General features: G+C 38.8%; 1 protein-coding gene across 2 annotated transcripts in view; it reads right to left on the reverse strand.

The window, feature by feature from the left end:
- The window catches only part of LOC109381805 (protein enabled homolog), a 40,472-nt gene that overhangs the window by 5,787 nt on the left and 22,319 nt on the right, over positions 1 to 12,366 (reverse strand). The window lies entirely within an intron of this gene.

Consider the following 12,366-nt stretch of genomic DNA (forward strand, 5'->3'; position numbering starts at 1 on the left):
GCTATGTTGATGCTCACCAAAGAAACTTCATTCAAGGAATCAACAAGTTGATACCTTAGTTTGATCTCTTGAAGTGGCAACCTGTGTCCATGAAATTAGTTGACATGGGATAATTCAAGTCATGCAGCAATAGGCCAAATGCAAAATACACCAGTGGCCCTCATTAAAGTTCAAACCATTAATAATAGTTATTCTGTTTGCCATCAGGAAAGTCAATGTTTGCAATTAGCCCTGGGAACTATTCCCAGGGATGAAGGTCCAGCCCATGCTGGCAAGTAGATAATACTGACCCTTTGTCTATTGCTCCAGAGGAACTCGGATATTGACAGAACTTGATACATACATATTCTGGTTTGGCTTTGTATACCTACTGGCTGAAGCTAATGCTTTTAATTCTATCAAAAAGCTGGAACAAAAATATTGTACCAGTTTGGCCTTCCTAGTTACATATCTTTGGATCAAAGCAATTCTCTGTACACGTGGTACAACAATGGGTAAAGAACCATTACACTCAATGGACTGGACTTATCATATTCTTTATCACCCCCAAAGTAGGAAATTGATAGACAATTGCTTGAGATGCAACAACTGCTTAAAAAGATGCAAGGGTGAAAATTAGTCTACAAACCTTAGCTTGTGTTTTGCAACTTAACATTAGGAAGACAAAAGTTGAGTCTCCATTAGCTAAATTGTTATGCTTTTACAGTGGGAGTAGAGAAAAGAGCAGGGGATGACACAGGAATTTAAATAGTAGTTTGCCACAGTTTTTTTTTTTTCAATGGTATCTTAGCTTATTTGGGCTGCTATAACAAAGTACCATGGATTGGGTGACTTATAAACAACAGAAATTTATTTCTCACAGTTCTGAAGCCTGGATATCAGAGATCATGGTGCCAGCATGGTCAGGTTCTGGTGGGAACCATTTTCCAGGTTACAAACTGCCAAATTCTGGTTGCTTCCTTACGAGGCAGAGAGCAGAGAGCGGAGAGCAGAAAGCAGCAAATTCCCTCCTACCTCTTCTCTTCTAAGGGCACTGATCCCATTACCTCCCATGACCTTATCTAATCCAAATTACCTTCCAAATGCCCCACCTCCTAATACCATCACATTGTGGGTAAGGTTTTAACATATGAACTTGGGGGAAGACACAAACCTTCAGTCTGGAACAAATGCCAACTCAGTAGTCCCAAGATTGGGTATATAATTCAGGGCTCCAGAAACTAATAATCTAAAATAAGATACTGTGTCTATTAATTTGAACCTAATGCAGGAATTGCAAAGATTGGTGGGGGATAGATTATCCCTTCCTCCATGTCACCACATAGGGCTAACTGTGCAAATGTTTTGTTGCCTAGTGAACAAGATAGCTCCATTTTCTTTACATATCCAATCTGACCCCCTGTAATTAGGAATGGACTGAAACAGAAGTCCAACCATGTCTCATCTTGCTACCAGCCCTATGGACTAGGTCAGTGGCTGACCCAGAGGGATCTGCTTCAGGGGGAAAGGTTCGGGTTAAAATTAATGATTAATGAATGAAGGGTGAAACTATTGCTGAGAGGAAACGAGCCAATAAATGGGTTTTACAAAAAGGCAAATCTAACAATTCTGCTGAGGCTTAGAGAGAGGCTTAGAATAAGACAGTAACATTTTGTCTTAGCTTGGACTCAGGTGCCTGTTGCACAGAAGGACCCTGACAAAACCTTTTCCTCTTTGGAAGACCCAAGAAGTGAGCAAAACGAAAAACAAAACAACAAACTACCAGAAGTGGTCTACATTCTCAAAACAAAGAAAGGGAGCTCTAACTATGACTATAGAGAAAAATACTAATGTGGCTATGTCTTTTGGTTTCTGTTTCACAGGACATTACCCCTGTGGAGGAGAATCAGACTAAGGAAGATGTAGACTTGATTAATAATAGGTCGATTAGGGTACATAATCATGCAGCAAATGTATACCTTAGAGTTCAAATAGCTATAGGTCAAGGAGGCAAGAGAATTATAAAGTCAGTATAAACTATGAGAAAATTTATGCTGGTTTTATTGAATGGTTTAGTTTATTATTGAAGGATTTAGTTTAAATCCACACCAGTTCTTCACTGGTTATTGCAAATGTTTAGAACCTGTGTGCACATTTCAATTGTAAGGCAACTTAATTTCTATCAAACTAAAGATAATCATTTTGTAGTAAAAAAGTCTTGACCACACATCAGGGTGGAGGACCATACTGTGACAGTTAATTCCAGCAGTTCAGGAATCATCCTGAATTGTTTTGCTAAAGTTCCTGCATGGCACTGACCCCTGGTCATGGCATGAAACATATTGATTAACAGTATTATTTAGTAACCACAGGTCTGAGGAGTTTTGGGGTAGTTGTGGTTTCTACCACTTTGTCAACATTGATTATTAATATCAGCGAGATCAATTAAGGGCTCTAGAGGCTGATAGTCTAAAACAAGATACTGTGTCTATTAATTTGAACCTAATGCAAGAATTACAAAGATATTGATGGGATAGAGTATCCCTTCTCTCATTTTTCCACATAGGGACTAACTGTGTAAATGTTTGTTGCCTATTGGACAGGATAGCCCCATTTTCTCTACTCATCCAATATGACTCCCTACAATGAGAAATGGACTGAAGGGAAGTCCAACCACGTCTCTTCTTGCTACCAGCCCTCTGAACTAAACCTGTTTTACACCTCGTCTCAGCCCTGCTATTGAGAATGGTTACTTAGCAGGAATGCGTTCTATGTAACCAGCAAAATATAAAAAACAGCACCCAAGACTCCATTTTGGGCTTTTTGCTTCCTGTGCACATATATCCTATGCACATGTCAGTGTTTCCTGCTTTGTGAGAGAAGCTGCTTCTGGCTCCCTTATAGAGAACGCACAAAGCACAGAGCAGCCTGCCCTCGTCTTTCTGGACCCCTTACAGGGAGGTAGCCTTTGCTGTGATGCAATCTTTATTTTTAATGCCATTGAGATATTCTTTCCCTGTAACAAACTATAAATTTGTAAGCACCGTCATTTTGATTCCTGTGAGTCTTTTTTAGTAATAAACCCTGTTTATAACTACTACTGTTAGTGCATGTTTCGATATTACACATTAACTAAAAATATCTAAGACAATAAGAGCTTGCAAGTTCCATTATCATCAGGGGCTCTGTTTAAAAGATAAGAAAGGGAATAAAGGATGATGAAAGAATGTAATGCCTAATTTTGGAGAAAAAATAATAAGCAGAATATTTTGACCCCAGAATCCCACTTCTTAAAAGGAGAATCAAAACTGGCTGCACCAATTTCAATCAAAACTACCCTGAACACATAGCAGTTTATTTGAAATTAAAATACTTGGCTAAACTTTCAGCTAGTATGACATCACAGTATGGTTGCCAAGAGTATAGTCAGAGTCCAACAAATGATTTTATGATATTTAAACATACAATCCTAGAGTCTCCCCTAACTCCAAGCTAAGGACATCATGATCCATGAATAAATGAGATAGTGGAGAAATTTAAGAGAGGTATTCATGAATAAATTGGTATGTTTGGTGAAATGCTTTGTAGCACCCCATATGAATTAAAATGGGGAAATACTGGAAACATAAACCTCTCATAGAAGAATTTTCAGTTCCTAAATATAAGTTATCTAGGATTAGCGCAAAAGTTTTGAGAGATATAAGATCAGTTGGATCCAGCAGATAAGAATGAAAAAAAGATGCTTTTTGGCAATATTTTGAAAACATAGTATAAGAACAAAGAAATCTTACCCTACAATTATAGAAACCAAAGTATTTGTATCTGAACCAGGGAAAAATCTAAGATAAAGATTTCTGCACAGAATGATACATATGAGTGGAGGCCTGCTTTCCCTACAGGAAGACTGGCCCTACCTACATAATTTAGGACCAGATACAGCATTTTCAACAATTAAATCATAGAACTACTGAGTAATGTAAGGCCAAAGACAGACACTGTAGTATTTAATGACTGAATAAACATGACAGAAACAGAACACACAGTTCTTGGCTTTGATAAATAGTTCTCCACCCAAATACTGGAAAGCACATAAGCAGTCACTGACATTAAATTATGGATGACTCTGTCCACCAATTACTTGTAAGCAGAGCAGATAGATCATCAGGGATAGTTCAAAATAAAGCCTAATAGTCATAGCCAGCAAGAGCTGAGCATTTTGATGTGCCAACTTTTGTACTCTGTTACATACAATGTGTAATTCTCACAATAACGCAATAGATAATATTACCTTTTTACTGATGAGAAAACTGAGAACCATAAAGTCACTCCAGCTTTCTGACTTCAGAGCCAGAGCCTTTAATCATTATCCTCTAAAACTCTAGTCTCCACAGACCATTGTTTAAGACCTATGCAGAGTGGGAGCGATGGGGAAAGAATTTCTGAAAATAAAAATGCAGCTTACTAGACTTTAATCACCAAAAGTGATTACTTTAAACAAAGAGTTTATAGTAAAGAATTTATTCTATCTCTTCTTCTGTTATGCATAATTATATGAATTACAACACCAATTAAATTTCCACTTTTATAAAGTATTTTCATCATCATTCAGTATTAATAATAAATTGTGCATTGTACTAACCTGATGTTAAATCCTAATCAAAGAACCAACCAGTCAAAAAGTCTTTTCCTTATGCTTCCTAGTGTGCTGGGGATTTTAACAGATGCCCACTCCCCTTCAATAAAGCAAAGCAATCCCTGCCTACATGCATTTCAAGATATTGCACAACACAAAATAATGCAAAATAAAACAGTCTGAGCTGTGTGATAAAGAGGTGATTCTTTGCCTTTATCTTCCTTATCCAAAATGTACATATTTAAACTCATATTCTGAGAGGAAAAAAGTAACAAGAGAACCACTAAATTGACACTATGTAAGGTAGGCTTTTTTCAAGTGCAACAAGCACATTTAATCAAACTTTTATATTTTGGGACGATCAGTTAGCTCAGTTGGTTAGACTGCAGTGTTCATAACACCAAGGTTGCCGGTTCCATTCCCACATGGGCCAAGGAGCTGCGCCCTCCACAACTAGATTGAAGACAATTACTTGACTTTGAGTTGATGGGTACTAGAAAAACACACTGTTCCCCAATAAAATTTCTTTTAAAAAATTCTATTTTAACCAGTTTTGTTGTATTAATAGTAAATTTGCTTCATTTCTAAAGTCACCAGTGTACTCAGAAGATACTTCCAATGGTTTTACTAGCACAAAAATAATTTTAGTTTAAAATATTTCTTGTTAAATATGACACCAATACTTGAGTTTATTTAAGAGCCAGAGTTCTTCACATGTTCTTGTTTTTTATTATACTTTTTTCTATGCTTTCACACAATGTGCTCTATTAGCCTAATTTCCCACCATAATAAAAAAAAACAATCAACAAATAATTAGTGAGCATTTACCATGTACAAGAGACTTTAATGGACATTTTGAGATAAAAAAGGAAATAAATGACAGGGCATCTGCCATGAACTACACTGAGTTGGAGAGGCAAGAAAAACAAATGAGAAATGAGCTCCTTTTTAAACACTAATGCCATGGATGGCTACAGAGAAGATGTAGTACCTTGGTTCCACACATACTTGCCTCTCTGGCCACCACCTCTCTTTGTTGCTGGCTTCCATCATTCAGCATTGACCCTATAATGTAACTGTTCCTCAATGTTCACTTGTTCCCAGTATATACTGTCACCCTGAATGATCTCAAATTCTCCCATGTCTTCAAATTAACATCAATGCAAATTGTCTTGGTGTAGAATTAACCCCTGGTCATTCACAGAATGTAAAAGCATTTACGAGACTCTACAAGAATATTCACAGCAAAGATTTATTGAAAGTTAAAAAGGGAGAGAGAGAGAGTTCTGTTTGGAACTGGCAGAAGTTTTGCCAGGACAGAATCCAATGGGGACAGCTGCACCGATGAGGAGTGCTGGGGTTTTATATTATTTCCAGGCAGGATGTAGGGTGCTTGTCAGCTTGCAGGGATGCTGCCGTTAGAATTGTTTTCTCCTGGGAACTGTCCTCTTCCTATCTATGATGGATGTCAGCTTGCAGGGGGTTGCTGTTGTGATTGGGAACCGTTCTATTCCCATCTATGATGGGTGTTGATGTGCAGGGGATTGTCGTTGCGATTGGGAGCTGTTCTGTTCTCACCTATGATACATGTAGGTGCTTGTCAGCTTACAGATGTAGTACTGGCCAAGGGAGTTAGAGCCAAGCGTTAATGTTTAAGCTCATTCCTGTTAGTCCACAAGCTCACTCCTATTAACTCTTTGCCTGTCCCATCCTGCCAGCTCACAAGCCCACTCCATTAACTCTTTACTTGTCTCATCACAAATGACTCCCAAATCTGCATCTCTGTGCCCTAGAATCACATTTTCAACTGTCTGCTGGACTCGTTCCAGGGGACTTTGTGGTTATCTCCTCTACAATCCATTACACCCTAGTTCCAGAAGTAGGTTTCATTGGTCTAAGAATTCTATCCAACCACCTGGCTAGTGATTGGTTTAAATGAATACCAAGCATTCCTTTGGCCTCAGGGATGATTTAGTGCTGGGTGTGAGATTCAATCCAGTCTTTGACAAGTGAGGAAAGAGCAATCTCTTTCTCACAGGGAGAGGTGGCCTCTTTCCCCCCCAATACAGTCATGTGCAGGTGTGAGGCCAGAATAGTTGCAGCATTCTTAAAAACTAGCCTAAGGAAGAATCTGACATGGGGAAGAAGGCAGGGCCAAGAGGATCACTGGGAAATGGAACTGGGACACTTTAGGTCCAACCTAAAGCCTGTCCCACCTCTGGATTTTCAATTTCTGAACAAATACTGTCATTACTTCAGCCAATTTGAGTAGAGGGTTTTGTTGCTTGTAGCCAAAAACTTAATAATTGATATATAGGGGCAGACAGTTAGCTCAGTTGGTTACAGGGCAGTGCTCATAACACCAAGGTTACCGGTTCGATCCCCATATGGACCACTGAGCTGTGCCCTCCACAAGTACATTGAAGTAGATTGAAACAACTACTTGACTTGGAGCTGATGGGTCCTGGAAAAACACAGTTCCCCAATAAAAAAAATAAGCAAATAATAAAATAAAAATAATTGATATATAAATAGGCCCCTTGCTGGCTCAAAGTTCATGATATCTAGAACTGAGTTCATCAAATTTTCTCTTAAACCTGCTCCTCATTGTGTATTTCCAATGTTGGTTAATGAATTCATCATGAACCTAATCACTTAAGCCAGACATAAGAGTCATTTTGGATGCCTCCCTCTTTCACAATCACATTGTTCTGTTGTTTCTGTCTCCATAATATATCTCACCTTGGTTCCTTCTTTTCATTCCCAATTGCCATCCTCCCATTGCCATCACCTGTCACCTACAACATTGTCAAACTTTCTAACTAGAGTCTCCCTAAATTTAATCTTTCCTCTTCAATTTATTCAACATGTTTTTTGCCAGCAATCTTCCAAAATATAGAAACATGCCATATCCTTACAAAAACTCCAATGGACTTCCATTACCTATAACAGCATTTCCTAAAATATGTTCCATAGAACAATAGTGCCAGGAAAGTATCATTTTTAAAAAGGGTTTTGTGATCACATACATATAGGAATTTCATCTATGGTCACAAAATTCCAAAATAATCCCCAATGATCCTGTCTCCTGGTATTTACTTCCTCCTGTAGTGCTTTCCCACACTGTATCAGGGTTAGTCTATGTGACCTTAGAATATAGCAGAAGTGATGGTATATCACCAAGGTTAAGTCATAAAGACTAGCTAAGGGCCGGCTGAGTGGCGCGTTGGTTAGGAGCTGGCTTGGAATGCCAGCTCTGAGCAGCATGGCCCAGTTCAGATCCCACATGTGGGCCAGTGACGCTGCACCCTCCACAGCAAAGATGGTGAACAACAGCTTGACCTAGAGCTGGGTTGCTGTGAGTCGCCGGCAACGGCGTAGACTGCAGTGGGGCTGGCTGGTAGCTGGCGTGCGCTTTCGTGAGCTGCCGTGAGATGCCGTGAGCGGCCATCCAATGGCCAGAGAGCGACTGCCTCACCTGACAAGAGCACAATGATAATACAAACATGGGCCAGTGAAGCGACATCCTCCACTACTAGACTGAAAAACAAAAGGATAGCAACTTGTCTGTTCGCCTTCCCCAATTCCCCAACATGTTCCCCTCCCCCAATTCCCCAATAACATAAAAATAAAAAAATTAAAAAAAGACTAGCTAATGTGTTTGTATTTCTTGGATCATTCATTATGGGGAAGCCAGTTGCCATGTTGTGAGAAGAGGTCCACTTGACAAAGAACCAAGGCCTCCAACCAACATCCAAAGTCCACCTGATGGGCTTATAGCCTTTCTCTACTGGAGGGATTAAAAGAATATGGTGGAAGAGCCCTTTCCTACTTAATACCCTGTCCCTTCAGCCTCGACAGATAAACACAACAGACTCTGCCGGAATCGAAAATAATAATTACAGAGGAAAATTATAATATAGAAGAGGCAAGGATTAATATACCAGCTAACCTGAAATTTCCGTTGTATTCTAGAGGGAAAGAACCCAAAGACTTTATTAAGACAGAGTCCCTTTTGAACCATCCCCTCCATTCTTAACAGGAAACTCCAGTTTTCTGCCCCTGCCCCAAGTATCTCCTCGTCAAGACACTCAGTCCTACAACCCCACACTATCGCTGGGGGGGAAAATCTGTTCCTGCTCCTTCCATAGGAAGAGATTCTTCCTCTGGACATTTCTCACTCAATCTGCCCAGTCTAGGCCCTAAGATCTCAAACAGGGACCACAAGAAGAGAAGGAAGTCAATACAAATCACTAAGAAGGCTGAGTACATTGCATACCAATACTAATCTGCTCTTGCTGGGCAGGAATTTTTCACCAGTGCGGTACTCACTCTCAATGGCTCTGGTGTCAAGTAATTTTCTGAACTTCAACTATGTAGGCAGCAACACTGCCAGACCCTTGGTCATATTTCAGCTAAATATATCTCCCAAGGACTTGCATTAATGATTTTTCTTGAAGCCATCAAAGTCTAAATTCATACAGAAGAAAGATTGTGTGCTCTGTCATCAAGACTCTCTGTTGAGTTAATAAGTTCCCAATGAAGGCATCACAAATTTACTTACTGGTAATTAAAGTCTCCCTTCTCTCTAATTCAGAGGTTGGCACTTAGGACTGTACTTTGGACTCACACACTCCTACTGATAAGAGGTAAGAAAGAGATTGTTAAAACTTTACATCATAAGAACATGTTCCAATGAAAGTAAGGACAAAAAAGATCAGGAAGAAAAAATATTTCTTGATATCTGAATGCCTAACTCCAGGAGAATGTTTTCATGTTCATTCATGCTACTATCATGTACTGAGTGCCTGCTATATGCCAGGTATTGTGGATACAAAGTCAAGTAAGATGTAAAAGATGTAAAAAATGATTCACTGAGAGCTCATAGTTTGATAGAGTATTTATTATTGAGAAATTGTTTGGCCAGGTGTTGTTTCAACATCCTAATCGATGCTCAACTTACTAAATGAACTGCTTTGATTTCCTGGTATCAAAGCACAGTTAGTAAAATTTCCTCAGACTCTTAAAGCATGAACTCCTAGGCTCTTAAATTTACAATATTTGATTTGGACGAATTCGTGATTTTCAAATCCTGTTTCCTGTAATAAATTGATTTTTTAAAACTGTAATTTATTTATTTTATTTTTCAATTACAATCAGCATTCACTATTATTTTAAATTAGTTTCAGGTGTACAGCATAGTGGTTAGACATTTATATAATTGATGAAATGATCTCCTAATAAGTCTTGTATGCACCTGGCACTATACATAGTTATTACATTATTGGCTATATTCCTTATGCTGTACTTTACATCCCTGTGACTATTTTGTTACTACTGATTTGTACTTCTTACTGCCTTCACCTTTTCCACCATGCCTCCCAACACCCCTCCCATCTGGCAACCATCAAAATCTTCTCTGTATCTATGAGTCTGTTTCTGTTTTCTGTTTGTTCATTTATTTTGTCCTTCAGTTTCCACATATGAGATCATGTTGTATTTGTCTTTCTCAGTATGACTTATTTCACTTAGCATAATACCCTCTAGGTCCACCCATGCTGTTGCAAATGGTTAGATTTCATTCTTTTTATGGTTGAGTAATGTTCCATTGTGTATGTATGTGTGTGTGTGTATATATATATATATATATATATATATATATCACATCTTCTTTATCTATTTGTCTCACAGTGGGCACACTTAGGATGCTTCCATATCTTGACTATTATAAATAATGCTGCAATGAACATATATTACTAAGAACAATGTCAGATAATTTACTGCCTATGTTTTCTTCTACGAGTTTTATGGTTTTGGGTCTTACATTTAAGTCTTTAATCCATGTTGAGTTTATTCTTGCATATGGTGTAAGAAAGTGGTTTGGTTTCATTTTTTTACGTATATCCATCCAGTTCTTTCAACACCACTTATTGAATAGATTGTCTTTACCCCACTGTATATTCTTGCCTCCTTTGTCATAGATTTATTGACCATATACACATGTTTATTTCTGAGCTCTCTATTCTGTTCCATTGATCCATATATCTGTTTTTATGTCAGTATCATGCCATTTTGATTCTTATAGCCTTACAGTACAGTTTGGTATCAGGTAACATGATTACCTCCAACTTTGTTCTTTCTCAAGATTGCTGTGGCTCTCAGGGTCTATTGTGGTTCCCTATAAATTTTAGGATTATTTGTTCTAGTTCTGTGAAAAACGTCATTGGTATTTTGATAGGGATTGCACTGAATCTATATATTGCTTTGGATAGTATGGACATTTTAACTATATTAATTCTTTCTATCCATGAACACAATATATGCTTCCATTTATTTGTATCTTCTTTAATTTCTTTCTTTGGTGCCTTAAAATTTGCTTAGTACAGGTCTTTTTACCTCTGGTTAAATTTATTCCTAGGTATTTTATTTTTTTCAGTGAAAACAATTTTTTTTTTAAAGATTGTATTGGGGAATTGGGGGAGGGGTACAGCGCTGGGGAATCAGAGGAAGTGGAACAGACAAGTTGCGGTTGTTTTGTTCTTCAGTCTAGTTGTGGAGGACGTTGCTTCACTGGCCCATGTTGGTATTATCATTGCGCTCTTCCCAGGTGAGGCAGATCAGTTGCCGACCTCTGGAAGGCCGCTCACAGTGGCTCTTAGCAGTTCACACCAGCTGCCAGCTGCTCACACTGGCTGCCAGCCACACATGATAGCTTATGGCAGCCCACTGCAGCAGGGGCTGCAGCCTACCCAGTCACCAGCGACTCACGGCAGCCCAGCTCCAGGTCGAGCTGTTGTTCACCATCTTAGCTGTAGAGGGCAGTGTCACTGGCCCCCACGTGGGATCTAGACTGGGGCCCTGTTGCTCAGAGCTTGTGTCCCAAGCTAGCTCTTAACCAACTACGTTACTCGGCTGGCCCCCCACCCCTTATTCTTAAAGAAGTCCCTTTAACATTTTTTGTAATACTGGTTTGCTGGTGATGAACTCCTTTAGCTTTGTCTTGTCTGGGAAGCTCTTCATCTCTCCTTCAATTCTAAAAGATAGCCTCACTGGGTAGAGTAGTCTTGGTTGTAGTGTCCTTGCTTTTCATCACTTTGAATATTTTGTGCCAATTCCTTCTGGCTTGCAAAGTTTCTGTTGAGAAATCAGCTGGCAATCTCATGGGAGCTCCCTTGTAGGTAATTCACTGCTTCTCTCTTGTCATTTTAAGAGTCTTTCTTTAACCTTTGGCATTTTAATTATGATGTGTCTTGATGTGGGCCTCTTTGGGTTCATCTTATTTGGGACTCTGCACTTCCTGAATTTTTGTGTCTATTTCCTTCACCAGGTTAGGGAAGTTATTAGTCATTATTTCTTTAAATAGGTTTCAGTCTCTTCTCCTTCTGGTACTCCTCTGATGCAAATGTTGGTATGCTTGATGTTGTCTCAGAGGTCCCTTAACTGTCCTCATTTTTTCTTTTTATGGATTATTTTTACTTTTTGCTGTTCTGATAGGGTGTTTTCCACTACCTTGTCTTCCAAATCGCTAATTCAATCCTCTGCTTCATCTAATCTGCTATATTGATTCCTTCTAGTGTATTTTTCATTTCAGTTATTGTATTCTTCATTTCTGACTAGTTCTTTTTTATAGTTTCTATGTCCTTTTTATGTTTACTATCTCTTTTTTTTTTTTAAAGATTTTTATTGGGGAATTGGGGGGATGGGAACAGTGCTGGGGAATTGGGGAAAGGGGAACAGACAAGTTGCTGTCGTTT

Source organism: Hipposideros armiger, unplaced genomic scaffold (assembly GCF_001890085.2).
Source record: "Hipposideros armiger isolate ML-2016 unplaced genomic scaffold, ASM189008v1 scaffold_53, whole genome shotgun sequence".
In the NCBI taxonomy this organism is placed as follows: domain Eukaryota; kingdom Metazoa; phylum Chordata; class Mammalia; order Chiroptera; family Hipposideridae; genus Hipposideros; species Hipposideros armiger.